The 25,475-nt window shown below is 32.5% G+C and overlaps 1 protein-coding gene across 2 annotated transcripts in view; it reads right to left on the reverse strand.

Annotated features, from left to right (window-relative positions):
* LOC106142397 (uncharacterized) overlaps positions 1–25,475 on the reverse strand; it is an 89,604-nt gene that overhangs the window by 16,953 nt on the left and 47,176 nt on the right. Inside the window, exons 1-3 of one of the 2 annotated variants that reach the window (XM_060946800.1) lie at positions 23,976–24,206; positions 23,030–23,075; positions 6,837–6,886 (exon numbers count right to left, since the gene is read on the reverse strand). The gene's annotated coding sequence lies outside the window, so the exon portion shown is untranslated. Of the gene's footprint in view, positions 1–6,836; positions 6,887–23,029; positions 23,076–23,975; positions 24,207–25,475 lie in introns of those variants that run through there. The other variant, XM_013344144.2, reaches the window with a different exon arrangement.

Raw genomic sequence — 25,475 nt, forward strand, 5'->3', positions numbered from 1 at the left:
TTTCATAGCCAATAAGATAATCCACTTTTATGGTTTTAAAGATTAATCACTGTTTTCTTAATTATTTTACTAGGCCGAACATTAGAGCTGATGATATATTTTTTTATTACTATTATGCGACCGTTTCTTTGAGAGTGTCGGAGGTCAAACGGTTATAACAATTCTTCAGGAAGTGCTTAAGTTACCTACCACGGGTATGACTCTTTATCTGAGTTAAGGCCACGTAATTATTGTTGCCACTTATGTGGAAAACCGATGCTTTGATATTAAGAAAAAATTGTGAAAACTAAACTGGATGTGTGATGAGCTTAAAGTGGAAGCATAAAGCTTTATGTGGACGATTTAATGTTGTATTATACAGACAAGGCTTTGGGGGTGAATAAGGGTTGAAATTTGTAGGATACTTTTGATTAAATTATTATATAAGTATGTGAGCTCCATAGTAGCATTATGTAATCATAAAATCGTTTTTATTTCGAAATCTTATTCCCATATTTTTTTCTAGTTTTCAGCGAACATACGAAAAATATAAATTTGCTTTCAAGTTCAAAATACTTCAAAAGGACATTATGGGCTTTTATCGAGTAAATTAACAACATACGTTACAGAAGTAAATCGTAAGTAAGTTAAATAAAAGTAGCTACACGGTCTAACATAATGAGCCTCATTCATTTTATGCCCTGTATGATTGAACCTAATGTCCGCTCGTTAGCATTATCTCTGATTAGCCGCTGAGCATGGGCAACGATGTATGTGATGGTAGCAGTAAGATTTATTATTGCTAATTGAAAAATAGACCAGCTATACAGCTGAACGTGGCCTTTCAGTCTTATAATGACTGTTGGCTCTGTCTATCCCTCAAATGATAAAGACGTGATTTAATGTATTTTTGTAGAACTTTAAGGGTAGTGTAGATGGACTACTGGTTATGGTTACTTGGAAATAGCACCAAGGTTCAAATTAGGCTTTAGGGCTATGTCTTTTCTATTTTGGGTAGGTGCTTAAAATTCTGTTGCTACCCGATATTCTTTTGGGATGTATACTTAAGGTAAACATTTCATATTATAATATAAAAAAAAACTAACTTCGTATTCCGTGAAATATTAAATTTAACAAAATGTCATTATTATAAAAAGCCCACGACGATGTTTAAACGTTTTTGTTTACCCAAATGGATTATTCGTGACATCACCACGAATACAAGCATGTTTTATATTTCATGGCGATTTATCAAATTCCGGGATAATTAACCTCGAGAAATTATATATGTCTAAGTAATAAAATTAGTTTCGGTCTAATGCCTTATTTGGAAACACTCAAAATTCTAGTATGTATGTACATTGAACATAAATTTGAGGTATATTCTTCTTCCTCCTGGCTTTAGTCCCGGTTGCATCCTCACCACTCTGGAGAGGAAACCGGGTATACTTTTTAACATGGATCCTGGCTTGAGCGAGTCTCGTTTTTCACGAAGGGACTCCGATCTGACCTTAGCAACCTTTATCAATTATGCTTAGACATCCAGTAAGATGAACATGCAGGTTTCCTCATGATATTTTCGCTCACGCTAAAGATTATGGGGTAGTTTCCAAACTAATGTACCTACATAACTTTGAAAATAGTCATTGGTATATGGTCGAGGTGGGATTCGAATCTGTGCCTTTTATGCGAGTCACGTATTTTAACCGGGCACTTTACCGATTCAACCAACGATGATCTAAAATAAAGGTAATATGTAAGTAAGATAAATTCCTGCTTTCTGCGTTTTCTGTACGCTGGTCTAGCATATGTGAGAAAAATTAGTATGAGCCAATTCTTCAATTCCCGCGCAGAATGTAAAAAGGATTAAAAAAGTGGGATTTCTTTTTCACCTTTCACTATCTCTGATATCATCATTAAGTCATCAAAACAACATGGCCTTGACTAGTGGCTCTGTCTATCCCGGAACGGTTAAACACATATTTGTGTAGAAGAGATGGTTTTATGCAAGTTAGGTACCGAATAGGTAGATAGATTTTTAGAATACCCTCTAAACCTCTAAAGAAAATTGTAAATGCTTTACCTATCTGTGCAATTGTAGAACACCCAAAGATAATATAGAAGATATTTTAACCGTATTTTATGGTAATCAGTAATTACATATAAATGTGATTAATAAATGACTTCATTAATTAACAAAACAATGCTATGCTAGGAACATACATATTTTACTATGTTGAATTAAACGCTCGTTAGATACAAGATGGGATCACACAGAGTCTCATATTTAGAAAGCATGAAAAATTCGACATTTTATTACATGTCTACTGTAACTATCGTCTTTTGACATCTACGTGTAATTAATCTAATTCTAAATAAACAAGATAGAGATCGTGGTTCCGCTAGAAAAACAAAGTAATGTTTTCCTTTCTTTTCAAATTTCATTTTTCAATTTTCTATTGGTTCACGGTACGAAAGAAATCGTTTTACTTCGTCCACTTGTTTTTGTTCCATGGATGTCGTAAAAGGCGACTAAAGGATAAGCTAATTAACATAGAATTCTTCTTGTAGGCGATGGGTTAGCAACCTGTCACAATTTGAATCTCAATTCCACTAAAAAGCCATACAGCTGAGCGTGGCCTTTCTGTCTTTTCGAGACTGTTACCCCGCAAGTGATATAGAAATGATAATAAATTTGTATGATAGTAGCTCTAATAAGTCTTGGAACCTTGAAACCTGCTTTAAAAAAACTAATTCCTATTTGGTCGAGTGGCTAAAAGGTATCTGAATTAAAAACTGTGATGCGCAAGTTTGAACCTTACTTTCAACGTAGCCATGTATCTATATAAGACTGTTCTGAGTTACTGAAGTAAGTTTGTTATAATTAATCAAATAATTAATGTTATAAATTGTTTGAATACTAACTTATGTATCATAACGAGTAGGTACTTATCTACATCGTGAGATGTTAAAAGTAATCGCTTTGTGAAAATTCCCGCATTAATGTAGCCCCAGAAAGAGATTGTTTTTTTTGGTTTAAATTACGTATCTATAAAACTAAAACATCTTTTTCTTATCAATCCCACATGTTTTCATATAGCTTTTTTTCCCCTCTCATTCGTTCATTGACGCAGATAAAAGACATTTTTAATTAGACTTTTTATATGAAACTAATGAAGTACCTGTGTTTATGCAAATTCTTGTAAAGATAAGGTTAGTACCTATAATTTGCGGGGTCATTAACACCTAGTCTTCTATCTCATGTTCAGTCTATTAATAGTCGGTAATTAGTAATTATACATTCTTCTGTTCATGTAGGTATAATTATTCGCTACTTCATTAGTTCTTAAGGTTAGTGCACACGTTTTCTAACAACTTTTATATCCTTTCGTATGTATAATTGAGAAAGTTTGTGAGGATGTCTCTCGGCGATGTATAAATATTTAATTGTTGTTATGTATTACTTTACATATTTAGCCCTTCTTTCAAAGAGGACACTTTCATGTTTGACTACTTTTGAAAAAAACTCCAATCCTATTTATATTTTTATTTCGCATGTATGAACAATTTCAGAATTCTCTCTAAGATAATTAAATTTGTTACAGACCATCAAAATGTCTGCACCTTTAAACGGGCATGCTTTATAAACGAATGCCTTTTAATCGGCTTCTGCCCCTTAATTACTCTAATGTAGTTAAATGAAAATCTGTATAATGTTTTCCAATTGTCTGTCATATCACTTGACATTTAAATCTATTCTTATTATACTCGTAGTAAATTCGTATTTATCTTTTTGTAGTGTTCGAGTTCATCGTTTGAAAATAATAGTTTTGTGAAACAAAATAAGGTTACGAGTGTAAAAATGCATTCAACTATTTTTCAGATAGTCGCGCTAAAATCAAGAAATTCGCACATGTGTTACGCACTTTAGTAGGTTCTATTATGAGTTATGTTGTCTTACTATACTGTATGTTTGAGTATTTACGTCGTCGATAGCCTTAAGGAATGTATATCTACACTTTCTTTAAAAACTCTTTATTGTGATACTTAGCTAACAGGCCACGTTCAGCTGTTAGGCTTAACGATAGAATTGAGATTCAAATAGTAACAGGTTGCTAGCCCATCGCCTATAAGAACCAATTTTTTTTATATATATAGTCCCAAGCCTTTAGTCGCCTTGTGACATCCATTGGAAAGAGATGGAGTGGTCTTATTTTTTTTATATTGGTGCCGAGAACCACACGGCACTTAGCTGCAGTTTAACAGAATTATTATTATACTTATTAATATGAGTAAACACCAATTTAAAATTACATACATTATATAGTATTAATTACAGGTACCTTCCACCTGTAATTATTATTCCAATCCCACTTTAGAACAACACTCACATATTTTTCAACTCAAATTAGACCATATACCCGAACGCTACAAATACTTCACCCAACCTAGCCATATAATAAATCGCAGCAACTAACGGTGTTGCCAGTATTCGTCGCCAGCTTTCCACTTACAAATAAAGCCCTGGAAATATAATTCATCCAGCCAGCGCGGTTTACGATAAGGCACGCGACCGCTTTTCATTAGAACTGCTATGCGTGCCTTTGCTTGTTCATCTTGCGATATGCAAATTAGTTGAACTTGAAACGTGATTTGCTTAAGACGCGTCTGCGATGTAAGCGCCAGTGCGCATGACATTTATAAATATATAAATTTAAAATAAAGTTTTTAATAGAGTTAATTTGTTTATTTAAGTATGTTAATTTCTCTAAAACCAAAATTGATATACTGAGGTGGTTTTCAAGCTTAAGTAATTATTAATACCTAATGGATAAAAGTGTATATCTATTATACTAATAAAACTCTCTTCTTTATAGATAACCCAGATTGAATTTTACTTTGGTAGCAAACACGAGATTTGTGTTAAACCTGATGTTATACTTTTCACTACAAACATTTCGTCTCTATGATATTTGAGATTTTAGTACATAAAAATTAACGTTTCCTTAAAAAACTTGCTTAGCAATTTGACAGTGACGATATTTACTTTCAGTTTTCAACAAATTATGTTCTGTTCGTGATAGAAGGCTTCCTATACAATTATACATCATTACTGAAGAATGCTACTTATACCGGTAAATTTGAATGAAGCTAATATTTTACTCGCAATGTTAATGAATAAAAGTCTCAGCTACATAGATATGATGCAAATAAGTGGGAAATGGTCAATATCTATAATTACGGATATAACATCTCTCTATTTCTCATCACTGTTAATATTAATGTATTCACATTACTATTTATATAAATTTTGTGACAAACATGTGAATTTTTTTTTTTATTTTTACAGGCCTACGACAACAATCCTGTTTGGCTGCTAATAATGCATCCCTTATTGGGATATTGATTAAACCTTAAAACAATATACTTTAATTACGAGCAGTAAATAACATGATAGGATACATGTTATTAAAAATATTACGTGATTTTTTATAAATGTATTCTATTAATTCATTTCGACATTCGTTATTTCATTTTGCCTTTTGAAAAATGATAAATTGAATGTTATACTGCATATTTTATAAAAAAAAAGGCGCATGAAGATTATTCACCTTTTTTCAGTACCTAAAGAAATGGAATGTATACCTGCTGATTTGTTTGATCTATTTGACCGAATTCAAAAAAGAAGAAGGTTCTCAATTCATCAGCATCTTGCTATTAAAGTTACTGTTAACTGATTTAATCCTACTGACTTCAAGATTTCTGAAGCAACTCATCATCAATCATAGCTGAACACAATTTGCAGATAGTGGAATCGATTTACTGTAATGATTGTTGTGCCCACATATCGATAGGGATATTAATCAATGACTGAAGTAGTGTAAATTCGCACATAAACAAGCCAGGTGTGAATGAATCATGGAATAATCGATGGCTGCTCATCGCATGTCAGGACGTCCATTTAACATAAATTGTACAGTTGGTTCACATGCCATTTACAATGTTAATATGTGGACTAATACTTAGTTGCATTATAACTCTTGGAATGATCAGATGTGTTGAATGGTCGTAGGCTTTCTTTTTAATAAGGCATATATCAAAAATGCAACCTTGTAGTTTGTTACGATAACACAGAGAAAGAGAGGTCCTCATTCTTGAATCACGTCATTGTAAAAATTTATAAGAAATGTTCCACAAACCAAAGTAAAATTACCTTATGTTAGAGGGTTATGAATGTAGATGCAGCTTAAGATAGTAGGGATAGTGGCAAGATGTAGTCTCTGCCAACCCTTCCGGGAATGAGGTATAAGGTTACGTTTAGATACTATTATTATGATTGCAAACAAAGAAACTCAATTATGAACATTTTAAATTTTTAATAAAAATTAAAATACTATTTTTTTTTAGATAATGGGCATGTAAACCAATCATTACCCGTTCAGAATAATTAAATGTTGCCACTGTACTTAGATAAAAGTAGTGGTTACGAAGTGCCCCTTCTTTTATTGCTTTTGTTTAAAATAAGTAACTAAGATAATACTTTTTGTACTCTTTTGAATACTTTGTAACAAGGCAACTATATAATCATGCAACGGGAACCGGTTTTGTTCATTTTACTAGAACTGTCTGGAAAAGTCAACTATCATTGAACAAAATTGAAGAAATCATTATTAGATTAAAGTCGGTACTGTAAGTTAGTTAGATTTTTTTTTTAAATTTTATAGTTTTGATATTAAAATTAATCTTATTCAAATTGTCTAAGATTTTTCATGTTACATACTCTTTCAGAAGGCATTAAAAATTAAGGTAAGATGCATCTTTTGAACAATTTACGTTTAAAAAAAAAAGAAACTTACCTTATCGAGAAGAGTTGTAACAACAGCAGTCTATGCCAGTCTTGTGCGATCTGTAAGTAAGAAAAAAAATTTCTTTTCATAAAAGTTTTTATACGGGACATTCTCATAAAACTATTTTCATGAAACAGTTTTTATCCGGGACATTAATAATTTTTTTAATATTGATGATTAATTAGAATAAAAGATATTTAATAATAATGCAAATTAAGTCTCAACGTCTCAGCAACAAAGCTTTAAATTTAAAAACCAGGTGGACAGAACTCACTCAATAAACTATCTTTTCAGAAGAGGATCAAAATGAAAAAAAAAACTTATACCTACAAATTTTAACGAGATATACATATTATAGATACAGTCATTGAAAAACAAACTACATGAATCCTATTGGTTTTTCAATCAACAAACGGACAGTACCTACCGGTACTTCTGATATGCTGATAATAGCAAAATGGATCTACATCATCAATCGAGATGGATATCGGGGAATAAAATTGCTTTATTGCGACCGCATAATTCGTTTTGACCCCGGGTTTGTTATGCAAAATAAATTACCTATAGCCCTAGTTTGCTTTATTCTACATTTATTTTTATATATAATAATTTGAGTACGTTTGACCTCAATCAGCCTGGTGGTAAGCAAGATGAGGTGTAAGGTGGTGCACCAAACTCAAATAATGCCTAATCACGAAAGAAAGACAGATTTTTCTTTCTTTCACTCTTGCCTTGAAAATCCCCAAGTTGTATGCATCGGGGAATACAGCTGCGGAAATAGCTATAAGTATTTCTTGTTCCTAATAATTTAAATGTTCACCAAATAAGAACACGCTTGACCTTACCGAATCTTCTTCTTCCTTCTGGCGTTATTAGTTGCATCCTCACCTCTCTGAAAAGGAGCCCAGGGTGCTCCTTTTTGACAATGATCCATGATGGATGAGTCAAGTTTGTATATTGAAATAGTTACTCTACTTTACATTTTAGTATTAAAATTGTGTCATTATTTATTAAAATCTTAATCTACCCGAAGTCATGATTTAGATCATACTGAATAAATTTTATAAAATCAAAACATCTCTGGAAATAACCAAGCTAGACGTAACAGTTAAAACTTTAGTCCGAAATCCAACGGGCATTATGTGCAAATACATAATCAGTTCTCAGGAGGTCAACAGACGTACTACAGTTAGCAAACTGTTTCGTTGTTTATCTTATATTATTGATTGATGTTTTGTTTATTCAGAGCATTTGTCTTTGCATATAGATTTGTCCAGTCAGATTTAATATTATTTACCGTTCACCTGTATTTAATTTTTTTTATTTTATTTACTTTCTTACATCTTGGCACCATTACAGACTAAATCGAATGCGATAGTGTATAATCATTTGTATCATATTATCCTGAATGCTGCCCTTGTGAATTCACACAAACTGCAATTGAACAAATCTATTTCATTTGATATGAGATTGAGTGTGTGTATTGTGTCATAGTTTATCTATCTTATCAGGATTAGTCTCATAATAATATTATAAATATTCTCTAGAATTACTTAAAACTTAGCTTTGCCTCCGCCATTTTATATTATTTGACGCCATTTTACGTTTCGCATTTTTTATTATTTATTTATTTGCTGCTGGTCTCCCACCGCAGATGAAAAATTAATTAAAGAAAACGCTAAGAAACTTTGGATTCTTTTTAAGGCGATGGTCTAGCAACAGGAGATTATCAATCTCACTTCTATCATTAAAGCAATGCTGATAAAGTGACCTTCGCGTTTGGTAACGAATAGGTTAGTCTAATTCGCAAGGAATAAAGACTTGATGCGTATGTATGTGTGTGTGTACATATGTGTGCCTGTATGCAAACAAAATCCGAACTTAACCGACGGTTAGATTCATAACACAGATCTCATAAGTATTAGAATCAACCTTGTGCTATCCAGTACCGATCTATAACTAGCAACAATCTGCTCAGATAAGATACAAATAAATCTTAACTGTATACTGTGCCATTAGTGGTAGACACAGGATACAATAGGAGGTACCTTTTATCTTATAAGGGAAGTTGCTAGGTAAATTTATGATTAAGTAGTAACTTAAATACTAACGAATTAAGTGACTTTTGATGTTGTCCCAAATATTCCATCACGAGAAGATAAATGACGAAGACTAACTAAAAGACTTTTATTTTTAACGTTGAATGTAATTAGAACTGAAGATCGGTAATTAAATTAAATTAATAAATTGTATTAATAGCCGTTAAAGTTTAATACTTGTCTGTACTTGGTTACTCACGAACGTAAAAAGCAATATTAAATCAACCTTATCTTCTCTCTCCCTCTGACTATGAGCATAACCGACAATAAATAGAGGAAAAAAGAGAAGGTTAGATATACGCCTCGTCAAAATTTGTGAATAGCTCCCCTGAGAATGCAATCAAGCAAAAGGCTAACACGTACATACATATAATCACAAGATTGTTGGCTCTGTCAACTCCGTCAGGATTGAAGACGTGATTATATTTACTTATATAGAGGGCGAATCGGGAATACGCTATAATGAGAGAGAGAAAGATTGCAATAAGCACTTAAGTCCATTCGAACTCAGTAATTCGTTTACAATGTTTCATTTAACAGACGATGTTAGTTTTATCTTAGATCTTGCTGATAAATTTGAAACGTTCAAACTAATAATTTTCCTTGAAATAATTTAATTGGTCATTATCAATATTAAGCATCGTACTTGAAAATTCCTTCGAATAACTGTAATAATAAGATCTAAGAATAATAACATAAGAATAATAAGAACTGGAAGAAATCCCGATTGGGATAAGTCCGCCATTGTTCATATTATTCTTCTAAATTCAATGACTGTTTTCTATTTTTTGTTACATTTTTTTATGTGCAATAGAAGAAGAGAGAGAAAGAGGAGTTTACAAACAAACAATAAGATCTAAACAATTAGTCTTTCGATCTTATTTAGGGTTTAAGATTCTGATTTTTAACGATTTCTAACAGTTTACAATAATTGAAACGAACTGTATTGTAATTACCAAAAAGAAAGAATAAATATGTATTATAGTTATTACGTCACTGGAACCTCAGCTAACTAAATCCAGAAGTTTTGTAATAAATTATTGGAAGTAAAAATTACTCTAGCAATAAGATGCCCTTTTCTATGTCATTATGTAGTGTATTTAGATTTTTTTTGTTTATATTTAAGACAGTTACGGATATAAGTCCAGTACCTCCCCCGAGTGGAATCTCGGCCAATCTTACTGGTCTCATAAAAAGGACCAACTGAAAAAGAATCACCAATACTTAAATCCCAAAAGTTCCATTACCTTCATCACCTTTGACAAGGATGCTACGTACTACGACGATACTTTGACCTACTGACTGACTGATTCTGATTCCCGTAACTAAAGGAAAGCCTAAAATCTATTTACAAAGGTAAGGAGAGGCAGGCATTATTTAAAATACAATATATGAATAGGTATCTACATATATAAAACTATTTCGTAATTTATGAAAATACTGAGTTATACTAACGGTCATTTAGTCTTAACATCTGAGGATTCTAATACCATATTTACATTTAAATTGAGTATTTTCCTTAACAGAAGACGTAACTTCACGCGATATTGACTATGAGTTATTGTACTTACCTACTTTAAATGTAAATACTGTTGTAAGTTTCTGTTTTTTTTGTTCAGGTATATTGTGAAACTTGCATAGTATGAAAAATGTGATCGAAACATCAAATACCACTGAACAAGTTTTGATGAAATTCGACTTACAAATTAGCTTCGTTTGGTTCCCGGCTCCAATAGAAAAAGAATAGGACCACTCCATCTCTTCCCATGGATATCGTAATAGGCGATTAAGGAATAGGCTTAAGTATAAACTTGGGATTCTTCTTTTAGGCGATGCGCTAATAAACTCACTATCAATTCTGCTCGGGGCTGTTGTCTCTGTCTACCCCGCATTGTATATAGACATTATTATATGTATGAAGGTATTTATGTTTATACTTAATTCTCATTAAACATACCTATTTTTATATTACACGGTACTTAGGTATGTGGTGCACAATTATTACCTGCAATGAAAAACTTTGTTAACATTTATAATTTTAATGAAATAGAAATTTCCACGTTTATGCCCATTAGAAAAGTAAACGTTAACAATTTTACCAAGATTTACTGTTTCCTTCTGTAAATCTAGTGAAATATGATTTCGAATGCACCCCGCGGCGCGCTTCGAGTTTTAGTCCAAGAGCTCGACCCGATAAATATCTATATTCGAAAATGCGTCAACATTCTAAGCCTCCTATAGCTCCGATCATTGTTTAGATAGCCTTCCTTATTTAATGACTCCAGGCTACTGTAACATGTACCAGTTTGTGGGTTAATAGGTTTGAAATATAGAGACAGCATACTGGTTTAGTGTTTAGTGCTTTGAAAATATTTATTTATTTTGTGACAGTTTTAGACAAGCGCTGTCTTAATTTTCTTTTTACGAATATTGTTGTTTATCACGAGTATAATCACATCGAATGTATTTGTTTCGAGATCAAAGTATGTTTGTCCTTCGATACTAATTATTTTGAAAGAAGGCGTAAGTGTGTTTGCGAAATTACATGAAAATTGTTTAAAAAGGTGAAGATCGTGAAAAAGTAAAAAATACACATTTTTCTATTTTAATATTAGTATTAAATAGTTATTTTAAGGAAAAAAAAAACCATTTCCAAACCATTTTGGTTCCTGGCATTTTTAAAGAATGAAGAAATATTTTGGTTCTAATTGGATTTGTAAATATAGGTACACTGCACAATTTCAACCGAATAAACTACTGAGGTCACAAAATTTAATGTTAAATAAAACAATAGAAAATTAATTTAATTTGCATTTTGACAACGTTTTAGTATCAAATTATGAGAAACACTAAATTAAACGGCGCTTAATATCGCCTAATTATAGTTCAGTAACATCATAATAATTATTTTCTCGAGATTTCAATGTAAAAATTGCACTTGTAATAAAGATTTTTCCATGAGATTGTTTTTATTATGTTTAGTTAATGAGCGAGTGCAAGAATTAATTTGAGTGAGACATTTTATATTCATACTCGTACATAAAATCACGCCTTTTCTCGGAGGGGAGACTACATTTTTCTACTTGTTACGATCTCTGCATACGTTCTTCGCTTCATCCACATTCATAACTCTCTTCATGCAAACTCGGCAGATTCGGGTACTCGTGACCTGACCCTTTGCCAGGACGTCCATAATTTGATCAAAATAGTTCGTTCGTCTAGGCCTTCCCACTTCCCCTCCACATATTATATAATATTTGATGAAACACATGCAAACACACATCACGCTTTCCTTTAGGGGTAGGCTTCACTACATGTTTTTCCAGCATCCACCGCGCCGACGAAACCAGCACCCCGGTACACCAGTCATCCTGTTACCACGGTCGGTGACACCCGGTCGAGACGTCAGAAAAACCAACGGTATGTTCGCGTTTATTCCCGTTTACACACATTAATTAAATAGTCGTTTTATTCCGATATCTGTGGTCGTTCCTTAATAATTAAAGCTCATGCGTTCTAGGTACCTATCACAAATCAGTCGCGTTAACCTACGTTTAAAGTAGGTCAAGTCGGTAAAGTTCACAAGGATTTGAACCGAGATTACTCGATAATTTCTATTTAACCATTTACACAAATTCTCTTTGCAATAGTTATAGCTAATTTTGCATACAGTGATTACTGACATGACATTTTTAGTAACCACCGTTTTTTGATATCTTATGCTACATGACTTTTATACCACCTACTCTTCAATGTAAAGAGTCAGGAAAATATAGTAAAGTTTAAAAAAATTACAAAGCAAAAACGAAAATAAATTATTAAGTGAAATTAATGCATTGTTCGGGAGTTTTTACAACAAACTACAACAATAAACTACATAATTTAATTTCAGTGAATTTAAAGAGAAAACGGTAAAAGTTTAAAGGGAAATCAGAATTGCATGTTTCGTTATTGTATTATTATACCGATGTGCATTGCAATCGCATAGAACAATTCGATTGAAACACAATAATTTTAGATCGTGTAATGAAAATCAATTGCATCCTATTGGTACAGTCAACCGCCTATCAAATTACCCTCCATAGAACTCTATGACGCGATAATAGAGGCGAATCTGCAGTAAATCTGGGTATGTTGATAAATGCTTTCGATTGTACTTTCGAAATTGGTTGCGTTGCGCAATGTTAAATATAGGGTTTTGAGACAATGGCAATTTATGGATAATTTGAGATTAATTTGTATTATAGAGGCTATTTTGGAGATCCACTGAGATGCCGAAGAAAGAGGTCGTATAACGTGAAATAAAAATTCGGGCTGCAACAGATGCCAGATAAGATGTTTTCTTCAATTTAGTGTCAATTTATTTATATCACTCGTGCATACAATGCATTCATTCATCAAAAATACCTTTCAATCAAAACTATAGGTTACAGAGTTACTTACTTACAAACTTATACTGCTTCAAATTCAATGTATTCAGACTTTTTAATAAAGCTCGTTATACTATTTTTTATTGATAATAATATATTCAAATAAATCAGTATGTTCTGTTGTTTTTTAGTTTAGTTTACCAGCGTCATAAAAAAAAATATAGATATATGAACATATATGAACCTATTCACAATAAAATGATAAACTTTATAAAAGTTTTCTATTGTACGTAAAACTTGATCATTATCGAGTTCGCCATTATTTTTCTGAGATTTTCATATTAGAAGACAGGTTAACATCGTGTGAAATTTTTTATACAAAAAAGTGTGAAGTATGTCAACACGAAAACCGTGGAGATATTATGGTACTTATTTTCATATATTAGTAACAAAATATTAGAGTAGTTATTTAAATTTGGGATTTGTGTTTTCTCATTATTTGAATAAGAATTAACGAGATTACTGACTCCATTTACCACGAAAGGGATCAAGACATGATATATATAAATATGTGTAAGTAACGTGTAGGTACAGATTCTCAAAACTGATGACTAATCAGGTAGTAAACTGAAAAAAAAAACAAACCAAATATATTGTCAAAATTCAAAAACAGAGATATTGTTATATATTAACACTTAAATTTAATTAAAGCTTCTTAGTTTGCTGTTTATTTCAGTTATTTGTTACTACAACGTCAATATTCAATTAAGATTAATTGTCACTTATATTAAGTGATTGAACCTAGTACCTTTTTTAGTTCATACACATATAGTACATTATGCTATCATTAGAAGATACTCAGAGAAACTAAGTTGATGGACCAACACGCCCCTATATACAGCCAGTCGAGCCTTTTTGGATAGTTTCTGACTGCTCATAAAGGCACGCAAAGCTCCATTCACCATGTTTCCCGCGTTCACTATCCTTTCGATATCACTATCACACTTGCCATCTGATGTAAACTTTGATCCTAGATATACAAACTCCTTTACTTGATCAATTTTTTCTCCTCCAATCAAAATATTACATGCTGTCATTTCTTTCTCCGCGTTTCTACTTCCTTTTAAAAATATAAAACAATTTTAATGCAGCCGGTGTTCTTGGATTTTTTTATACTAAGTATTAATTGTTATTTTATTTTTTTCTTTAAGATTAGGTATATATTTGGTTTTAGTTTATTTTATTTAGCTATGAATATAATACATTATGTTTGTGACATCAGTGTGTCACTACTCGTAGATTGAAATCCTTTAATGTACTGGAACTAAATAAATTATATGTCGTCGTTATACATCGTACGCAGGTTTCGGCAATTTGTAAAGCTCACATATAATAGCCAAAATTGAGGTACAATATAAAAACTGTTGACAGATTTAGTGACTGATGGTGGTGATAACAAGTACTATAAGTTGTTGCGGCACATTCATCAGTACTCACACTTCAAAAGTTTTATATTATACTCAAATATATGATCAGAGCCCAAATATTATTCAACGTTATTATCGCGTAGTAGCAACGAACGTACGAAATACGTTAGTTACTCAGAGTAAGGCCCTGATCGTGTTAAGAAATGTAATAAGAAACTAAGTAGGAGTATTGTGAGCCTGAATGAAAGTGGATGAAAACTCTAGCCAATGATTGTCAAGAGTATTAAATGTGGGCTCTATAGATTGTTATGCCGTTTCAATGTCGCTTGTTGCTTTTATTTATCGCAATTGTTACTTGTGGCTAAGTCTTGTAGAAATCTTAGTTTATGCTTTTATGTTGAAATGGATAAAAGATAAAGATACAACAAGCCAAGGTAAACGTTTGTGTTATTGGATATTGACTAATAACAATTTTCTTCCTTCGGTCTAGGCTTGGTCTCGGTTACATCCTCGCCACTCTAGAGAGGAGCCTGCGATACCAATGACCATGGATCCTGGATTAGGTGAGTCTGTTTTTTTCACGAAGCGACTCCTATCTGACCTCCGCGACTTTTGCAGGGGAACTTAACCCGTATTGGATCGATCGTGGTTACAAATGCAGTTGCCCGAATGTGCAAGTTTCCTCAAGATGTTTTCCATCACCGTAAGATCATCGGTTAGTATTTAAACTAATGTACAGAACTTCTAAAATAGTCAATAGTCATTTTTATGTGTGTTTTAAATGGACACCTTACCCATCTTGACCAGGTTGACAGAGTCAACAGTCTCGAATAGACTGGAAGGCCACCTTGAGCTGGATGGTTAAAAGACGAGTTGAGATTCAGATAATAATAAGTTACTAATCCATTGCCTAAGAGTAGAATCCCAATTTTATAAGCCTTTTGCGTAAAACAACATTACTTTGATGAACATTACAGGGTTTATAAAAATATTGAAAAACCCAGTACTCAATACAAATAAATTTGCTGTACAAAATATTACATGTCCGTGACGAAAAACCTGTACGTCACAGTGGGCGTTCTCTATAATTTCTAAAGGCTCAGTAATAAAAAGATAGTAGGGACATGTTTAAAGAACAATTCTCATAATATATTCTCGCTATCTCGGTTGTTAAAAATGATGAGAGTGCTTTCTCAATGTGAACTAGAAGTTATGTTTGCTCGTTATGCGCGCTTGTAATGTACATACATACATATAATCACGTCTTTTTCTCTTACGGGACAGACAGAGACAAGGTCACGTTCAGCTGTATGGCACAATAATGGAATTGAGATTCAAATAGTGATAGATTGCTAGCCCATCGCTTAAAAAAAGAATCCCGATTTTATAAGCCTATCCCTTAGTCGCCTTTTACGACATCCATGGTAACGAGATGGAGTGGTCCTATTCTTGCTGGTCTAGTGGGGAAGAAAGAAAAAATATAGTGTCTGCCAGCTGCTTCTCTTCCCATGTAGACTGTAAAAGTCAATCGAGGGAACGGTTTATATACTCGTACGTGGAATTCTTCTTTTAAGCTATAGGATTTTATTCATCTCAGCCTTTCGACAACCGATACTCAAATCTTTTTTATCTCCCCTCCTTTTTTATTACCTCTCAATTAAGTAACATGTTCACGTCAATTACAACTAATTCGAACGCGATTGGTAATAATTCAATAATTTGGTATCGATATAGTGGCTAGTTCACGCTTGCATTAAGTTCTGGTGCAGCGCAGTCAATGATGAGTCAGTTATTATAGACCGCACGCCAGTGATTTTACACAGACTAACCGATTTCACAGATCCGCCATGCCACATGGCGGATATCAATCATATTAACAATAAAATTGTAGGAGCAACTTAAAATAAACTATAAATGTACTTATACTATAATTAATTAACCCTGAAAATAAATTTTAAAAGTGAAATATTTAATTATATTACTTTTTTCATAAATAAATACATTGTAATAGATAAGTTTGGTAGGAAAACAAAAAAATTAAATTGAATATTTCCAAGTATAAATAGCGCTACGGAAAAATATCCAAAAATTAATTTAAGAAATGAAAATGTGTTTTGTAAAAAGAATAATTATTATTCAAAAATAACACCGACCGGTCTATAAGACCTTTCGCCAGAAAAAAAATATGAAAAAAGTTTGCGAGGAAATCAAAACAGGATTTCATAATAGACTTTATTTATTGATAAGGGTTAAATTAGCTGTGTAAAATTAAAGCAAATAGCACAAAAAAGCATAATGTACACAGGAGATTAATGTTATTCTATATCTATAATAGATGCTTAAATTTATCATTCTTTTCGCTCATCAATCAGTGGAACAAGAGTAAGCACAGTAAAAAACACTAAACGTTTTCTCGTTAAAGTCTATAAAAAATAATTAACAAAAGACAATAATAGTAGCCTACATTTCACAGGCCACGCCTCCTGGCAACTCTGTGACGCCAGTTTCTCTATTCTGAATCTGACAACAGGTTGCCACTAGGGTTGCCAGGCGTCTGACTAAAGCCGGATATAATGAGGCTTTTTGGTTGTGTGAACAAAATTTACGATATCCGGCCAGTCTGACTTTTGTTAGGATTTTTTATACTGGACATTGAGTCTCGCGATCAATAGTTCCATTTGAGCAAGTCATCGTTATGTACCGGAATATCTAAAGGAATGAAAAAAAAAATAGGAAGGTATCCGGCTTTTTGACTAATTTATTGATGCCAGTTTAGCAAAGTTGTCGGATTCACGCTCTAAACTAAAGGGTTCCAGATTGGATCGCCGGTCAGATAATGATGGAAATTTGGGTCTTGTACGTTTACGTATTTAATAAAATAAAGTGTCTTTGAGTTAATACCCAAAAGTCCTGAACATACTTTGGGCTATCTGTGTGATTTGTCGCATAGGTATATTTTAATTAATTTACCCAAATGTTAGGCCATACTCACAGGTCTGTCCGGCCATTTGTTGTTGCGACCAGACAGCCCTAGTTGCCACTCATATTACGATATAAATAGCGCGGTCAACGGCCGGCCTTACGGCGGCCTTCGTACTGGCTGGAACTCGACCGCGGATTGCTACTACAGGTGCAGAACTCATGATGAACTCGACGGCTCTTGGAAACTCGATTTAAAGTATAGACAATCTACCTTTTATTCTTTAGTTAAAATTGGATTGTTTTTGCTGAGGTTTGAAAGTAAGTATTTATTTAATATATTTGTTTGTCAATTTTTGATAAAAAGGTGAGGCAATATCTCAGTGTATAAAAAAGTGGCTGAATAACATCTAGGAACTTTAATTTTCAGGAAGTTATAAAACATGCGCAGGTATCACAAAATAATTTAAAAGTAAGTTGCAGATTTGTGGTGAGTACCTGTAGTATTCGCTTGCGGTTATTTTGAACTGGGTTGGAAAGAGACAACAATATTTAAGAATAATTTTCTTCATCTCGGTTATGTGAGGCACTCGTTTATGATAATTCCTCCTCTAAAAAAATCGTTATTTTATCAACGAATTTAAATTAACTTTGCAAAGGAACAATCTGTAATTATAAAAATTAAACATAAACATATAAAATAAGAAATTAATTAAACTGCACATATCTGCAATCATAAAATATTTAAAATTCAAAGTATCCAGGGCTGGTGGCAATTGGAACGATTTACGTCTCTTACCTAACCCATCAGGACAAAAGCTTGATCATAATGTATTTGCCGAAAATTTTACAAACACTTGCACCTAGTTTTATATAGGTAAAACAATTTTCATTTAAACTTATTATAAATCAACAATATGGCCTTTTTTTTTCATTACAGTGACAACGTTTCACATTAAACGCACCTATGTACAAAAATCCCCATTTCTAACTGATCATTAAGTTCAACGTTACTTTTTTGCATAAATTTCTAATTCTTAATAATTACTCAAATACGAGGTAACTTATATATCTAAGTGCTTAAGATTAACAACTAGAGAGAGAGTGCGCTAGAAACTTGAGAATAAAATAAATTAAAGCGTCAAAAAAGAAACCTGTGAGTGGTGATTTATATTTTCACGTTCTCAAGAAACTGAGAGAGATAAAAACCTAGACGATTTGTAACTACCGTACTAGGCATTTATTACTTCGCGCTATTATACTATTCGTTTAGTGTAAATGCTTTCGCTAAAATACTTCACAAATCATTTGTTAACTTAGTGAAAAATGACCACTTTTATTTATTTAAATATCCTGTAAATAAATTCTAGTTTACGGCTACTTGCCGTATGAAACAAGTGAAAACCGTTTATTATTACTTGGGAGTCTTTGTGGTAATAGTAGTCGCTGGATGTCTTGGGTTCGATTCCCTGCCCAGTCAAGATTTTAAATAATGTCGGTCTCGAATATTTACAAATAACATTGGGTCTTGACAAGTATTTATAACTAACATCCTTAATTTGGCATCAGCTGAATCTATTTGAGTCGATTCTGCCTGATACGAGTAGATTCGATTCAGTAAACAGGTAAACAGGCGCACTCAAACCAAGACATAAGTCACAAGTTTAGAGTTTTCTTTTATGGAAGCATATTTACCAAACGTTTCATAACCACCACAATATTTCATCTTACACCGGTTAAAAACAATTAAAAAATAAAAATCAAGTGCCCGCTTTACAGATAGCGCCACGCAACAAGATATTGATCTGTGTACTGTCGAATAGGGAAGGCATGGTAAATGGACAATTTGTTAATATTTAAGAGCGGCCTCACACTTAGCGTCTTTCAACCGTCGTCGCCGCGTCGACACTGCGCATGCGCATCTACCTGTATAATGTGCATTATACAGGTAGATGCGCATCATGTAGGCGCTAGCAACACAACGCTAAAAAATTCAAAATTTTTATTCATTATTATAGGTTACTTCATATCGCTTAATAATTGTCAAAACGTATGGTTTAACAACGAAGCGGTAACAAACTGCACTGCAGCAGCTAGAAAGACGCCAAGTGTGTTGGGGCCCTAAAGTCGGAGTACGGTGCGAAGCATTGATATCAGATTCAGATAGCGTCAACATCGGATCTCTGGGAATAAAATGTGGATGAAGTGATTAAGGTTGCGGCTTTTGTACTGCGCTGTAGTTTTTAAGAAATTGTTTATTTAAAATAACAGATCGAGACATTCCTCTTCATTTTACACTAGATTAGACTTATTAGCCTGTTTTTTCTTCGTCACAGAACAGCATTTGGAGCATTATTTTATTTTATTTTAATTGCATAGATTTTATAAGTATACTAGGTCACACTAGATTTTGTTTTTATATCATTAAACTAAAATTCATAATGCACATTTTTTTGTAAGTATGAAATATTGTACAAGAAGCTTGCAACAGCTTAGCACACAGCAAGAAAAATGAATAGGTACCGTATTTAATCTCACATTGCAAATGAATGTTCTGAATAATTTTAACATGAAAATTATTAGCAACTAGTTTAATTGCATTAGATTACACCTTTGACTTCATTGAATTGATGTCAATTAAAGTTTCATACTTTAGGAAAAACCGTTGAAGGGTCTTTTTGTTTGCTCTTAATGCCAAAAAAAAATTTAAAAGAAATGGAATGCTAGCCCTAATACTGGGGTGTTCTAAAAGAGGAATTGACGACATTCTCGCGAGAAAGGACTTTATGTACAGGCAAATTCTATAGTTAGAATTAATAGCCGTTGCTTTGTGCAAATTATTGGAACAAACATGGCGGCTTGCACATTAAGTGCATTATTTCCTTTTTATTTGACAGGTCAAACATAAACTCTAATCCTCCCATTAAACTCTATTTCGCTGTAACCATTATGCATAATACAGCCATAAGAACAAAATTATTGTATTTGAAACAGTTATTATACATAGCTTGAGACTGCATTATATTGAGTTAAAAATAGTGTTCTAAGTACTAATTAAAGTTAATTTTGCAGGATGCGATAGAAAATTAAGTATTTTGACTTTGAATATAAATTCATATTTTCACGTCTTTTTTTCCTTACGGGGAGGACAGGGGAAACTAACTAGAAGAGACTAAAAGGCGTCGTTCAGCTGTATGGCTTAATTGCCCATCGCTTCAAAGAAGAATCCCAAGTCTTTAAGCTTTTCCCTTGATTGACTTTCCTTTGCTACCAATCCAGCATAGAAGCCTGTACTAGATGAATATGTGCCTATTCCCTTAGTCGCCTCATATGATATCCATAAGAAATTATTTTAAAGTGCCATTCAGTTCATTTATTGTGGCACAAACAGTCAAAAATTCAGATAGTATTAAAAAAATAGTAAATAATATACCTAGACCAAATAGTGCCAATTATAGTGTTGCAATTATAAAAACATGTTTGTCAACAATAAGACGATCTCAATTATCACATCCTATTATTAATTTAGTACCGTGATGTTGTAAGAGCATTGTTGTCCCATACATATCAAGATATATATTTTTTTTAATTTACAGTGTTGTCATCAATCATAATCAAAATACATGTTTAAAAGTAAGCAATTAAGTATAAAGATAATGCAAAAACAATGATACTACATTAAAAAATAAGGTTAATAAACTTTGATGTTACGACGAGAGATGTAATATCTCACGTTGTAACACATTTCTCCCCCATCGCATTGCACGCGCGATGCCGTTTTTATCGCGCGAAAAAACTAACGCTGTCCCGTTTCAGTTTACGTATGATCACATCTTTATCCCTTACGGGGTAGACAGAGCCTTCAAAGACTGAAGGTCCACGTTCGCCTGTATGTCTTTATGGTGGAATTGAAATTCACATAGCGACAGGTCGTAAAGAATCCCAAGTTTATGAGCCTTTCTTTTGATTGACATTTATGATCTGCGCGGGAAGAGAAACAATTGGTAAAACAGTAATTGATTTTTAGAAAATATATGAAATACCTTGTGGTTTCCGGCATTTTAGAATAGGACCACTTTATATCTTTTCTATGGATGTCGTAAAAGGCGACTTAGGGAAATTTATTAAACTTGGCATTCTTTCTGCAGGCGATGAGCTAGCATCCTGTCACGATTTGAATTTCAATTTCATCATTATACCATACAGCTAAACGTGGCCTCTCAGTTTTTCAAGACTGTAGGCTCTGCCTACCCCGGAATATAGACGTGATTGTATGTATGTATAAAAAATAATAAGCATAAAAGCTTGTTCTAGATTATGTGGACCTATAGTAGTAGAATTCTATTTTGCCTGAAACATAGTCAACATTGGATTTAAAGAAAACGTTTACATATGTATATAACGAAATATATTATAGTTCACATTTACTTCTGCCATGCTAGTAAAATTATAACTACAGGTTCATATCTAGTAAAGTAGTTAATCAGATGCATGCTGAGTTCGAACTGAGTCTCATGCTGCGTTTACTTGTTACTGACTGAGCTACTGACACTTAATTTACTTACTTACGAACTCATTTAGTCAACGAACGTAAACGGTAGCTAAAGGATTCGGAAACTTTATTAGTTTCGTGTGGTTCTCGGTAATTTACATGCATAAATACATATAATCACATCTATATCTCTTGCGGGGTAGACAGAGCGAACAGTCTTGAAAAGACTTATAGGCCACGTTCAGCTGTTTGGCTTAATGATTGAATTGAGATTCAAATAGTAAAAGGTCGCTAGCCCATCGTCTAAAACAAAAATCACAAATTTATAAGCATATATCCCTTAGTCGCCTTTTACGACATCCGTGTGAACGAGATGGAGCGGTCCTATTCTTTTTTAATTGGTGCCGGGAACCACACGGCAGCTTAGAATAGAACAACTCTATCATTTTCCCAAGGGATAATATGAGAGAAAAATATCATGTTCGTATAACTTCAAAAAAATTACTTACTGCAAATATAAAACCGTGAAGTAATTAATTTGTGACAATTGATATTTCAACACTATTATAAAATTACAGTTAACTACGAATGAAAAGATATTATCATATAAATAACGATAAATGATAGGTAACACTTATAAAAAGCGATAAATTGATAAGGTTAAATGTCTAATTATTCCATTAATACGAGTTAATAATAAAAATTGATGAAAGGCAATTTTATGTAAAAGGGTGGTTTCTAATTTTATACCGACTTGAAAAAAAGGAGGAGGTTTCTGAATTCGTCCGTATATTTTTTTTATCTTTTAGAAACTGCATCGGTTAATGTAATTGACAAGTAAAGATAAATGAAATGAAAGCATTTTTTTTAAAACATATTAAACAATGATACTTACTTGTGACAGTTGTATTATTGTTCTCTGCAATATCTGACGAATATATCTGAAACACGAAAGAAAATAAAATTAAAGTCAAAAGAAGCCAAATATTTCTGTCATTAATAAAATAAGAGGCATGAACAATTTACGGATTTATTTATTTATTATCCCTTATGTAATGAGAGATCCGGGGACTTGAAATAAATCGAAGTCCACGAAATATGAGAATTCTTCTTTTAGGCGTTCTTCTTTTACTTTTAATCTCAATTCCATCAATATGCCATCCAGCTGAACGTGACCTTCGAGTATAATATAACAATATAATGATAACAATAAAAGCATAAAAAGTGGCTAATTCTTTTCAACACCATACTACTGTAATTACAATAAAATTTAGCAGTAAAACTGTTTGGTTAAGTTATAAAGTTATTAAATTCAAATTTAATGCAATTATGAATTGGTACAACAAATATAAACGGTTAATTTTTCAAATAAAACAGGTTTATATACTTAGTCGGTAATGTAGACGAATAATTATGATGCAAATTTGCAAAAAAATATCAGTACTGTTATTTTTTAGCAAGCAATGTTTAAATGTAGTTTAATTTGCTTGTTTATGGAACTGTATAAATAGTTTTTTTTACAGTCATTTGCACACTTTAATTTCCAAAAATTATGTGCTCCAGATATCCACATGCAGAGAAAGTCTCTAAACTAACATAATAGAAGTGATTTAATGAACAATTCGAAGACAGGTGCAAATTTTTCAAAGCGATGTATAATAGTTTTACCGCCATAAAGTTTAAAATAATGCTGTGGCAACACGAATAACAAATTTGATCCTTACTGTGACGGATTGAATGACTGAATTTGAATAATTAACTACAAAATTGTCGATATCCTTCGTCGTTGGACAAAAAAAAATATTTGGTATAAGAAATTACCAAATAAATAAAGTTTTTACTATACTTAATCCTTTTGTATCTTCATCCAACATTGAACTGACACAATGATTAAATCATCGACTCCTGCGCTAGCACTTGTGAAGATACCGAACCATGTAGTGTAGCACCTTACAATTACTGTGACGGCTTGGATCACTGACGAACTCAATTGCAGCCCTGAATAAGACATTTCATTCGAGCAGTAATCTGATGTGGGATTGTGAAATTACCTGTTGTGCAAGTTGGCATAAAAGTTCTGAAGTAAATTATATTATAGTCATTTGACTACTGAAATTATTTTTTTTTTTTAATTTTTACAAGCATTCTCGCTTGATAGATCTTCAAGAACAAAATTACGTAAGAGTGGATATTAAATGGGTAGGTATATATATATTAATAAAAGGTAAAGCTTTTTATTTCCCTTTCACAGATGGTCAGGTGGCTACAAGTATACATGCATTTGACAAACAATGTCAAAGACTTAAATATTATAGTAATGATTCAAAGATAATTATAGGTATAGGTATGTTAAAATAGGTTAAAATTTCCCATAGTTTTACATATGATTGGATTGCCTTTAATTAAGATTAATAATATTAAAATCATGTATAAGACAGAAGAACAAAAGGTACTTTCTAAGAATAAAAATAACTCAGTTTGAACTCTTGAATGCCTTGCAATATTACAACAATTACGACATACAATGATTAATTGTGTAACTTCACATGGATAGACCAAAAATAGCCGTCACTCAAATATTCGACCATACTAACTTGGTATTTATTATACCTATAGTGTGCAATGAAAAAAATTCCACTGAATGATTCTTAGTAGTTTAGGTATCGAATAACTACTAAAGCTAGCAATTATCATTAAGCGTTATTATATTTTGATAAGCAAATAATGCCATTAGTTTGGAATAAAACTTTAATACAAAAAGTTTTTATTTTAAAAGATTGTGTTAACACATCGATTTTTACAATTTCTAATTAGAAAAAGATACACAGTTACCAATTTATAAACAGAACAAATAGAAATAGAACAGAGAGAATAGAAACGCACTTATTTTATTTTTTAATGCGCGCTCTTCTTGAAATGTAACGTACTCCATAATACCTCTATATTCACAGTCCATCAAAATGTTATATTAACTCATTTCGTAGAACAATAACCGGTCTTACTCACGAAGGTCAATGACCGAACTACCTACTAGTCTGAGTGCACAGTCACTAGATGCACCAATTATTTCATAACCACGACATGACAGCCGTTTAGTCGCACGAGTAACAAAGATGATACAGCTAATTTGAAGATGTGATGGATTACTTACGACTACTTAACGGACACGAGAAACACCGACTGAATTAAATATGTACGTAATTAAACTATGTTGACTTATTTTATGTGTATTTTTAAATAGAAATGCCAATATTAAACAATTACCTCGTATTAGGTTAGGTAGGTACATACTTTTGATAGAAAAAAATATTGTGCATCATCATCCCTATATTAAAAGTTCA

The sequence above is a fragment of the Amyelois transitella genome, chromosome 12 (genome assembly GCF_032362555.1).
Source record: "Amyelois transitella isolate CPQ chromosome 12, ilAmyTran1.1, whole genome shotgun sequence".
Classification (NCBI taxonomy): domain Eukaryota; kingdom Metazoa; phylum Arthropoda; class Insecta; order Lepidoptera; family Pyralidae; genus Amyelois; species Amyelois transitella.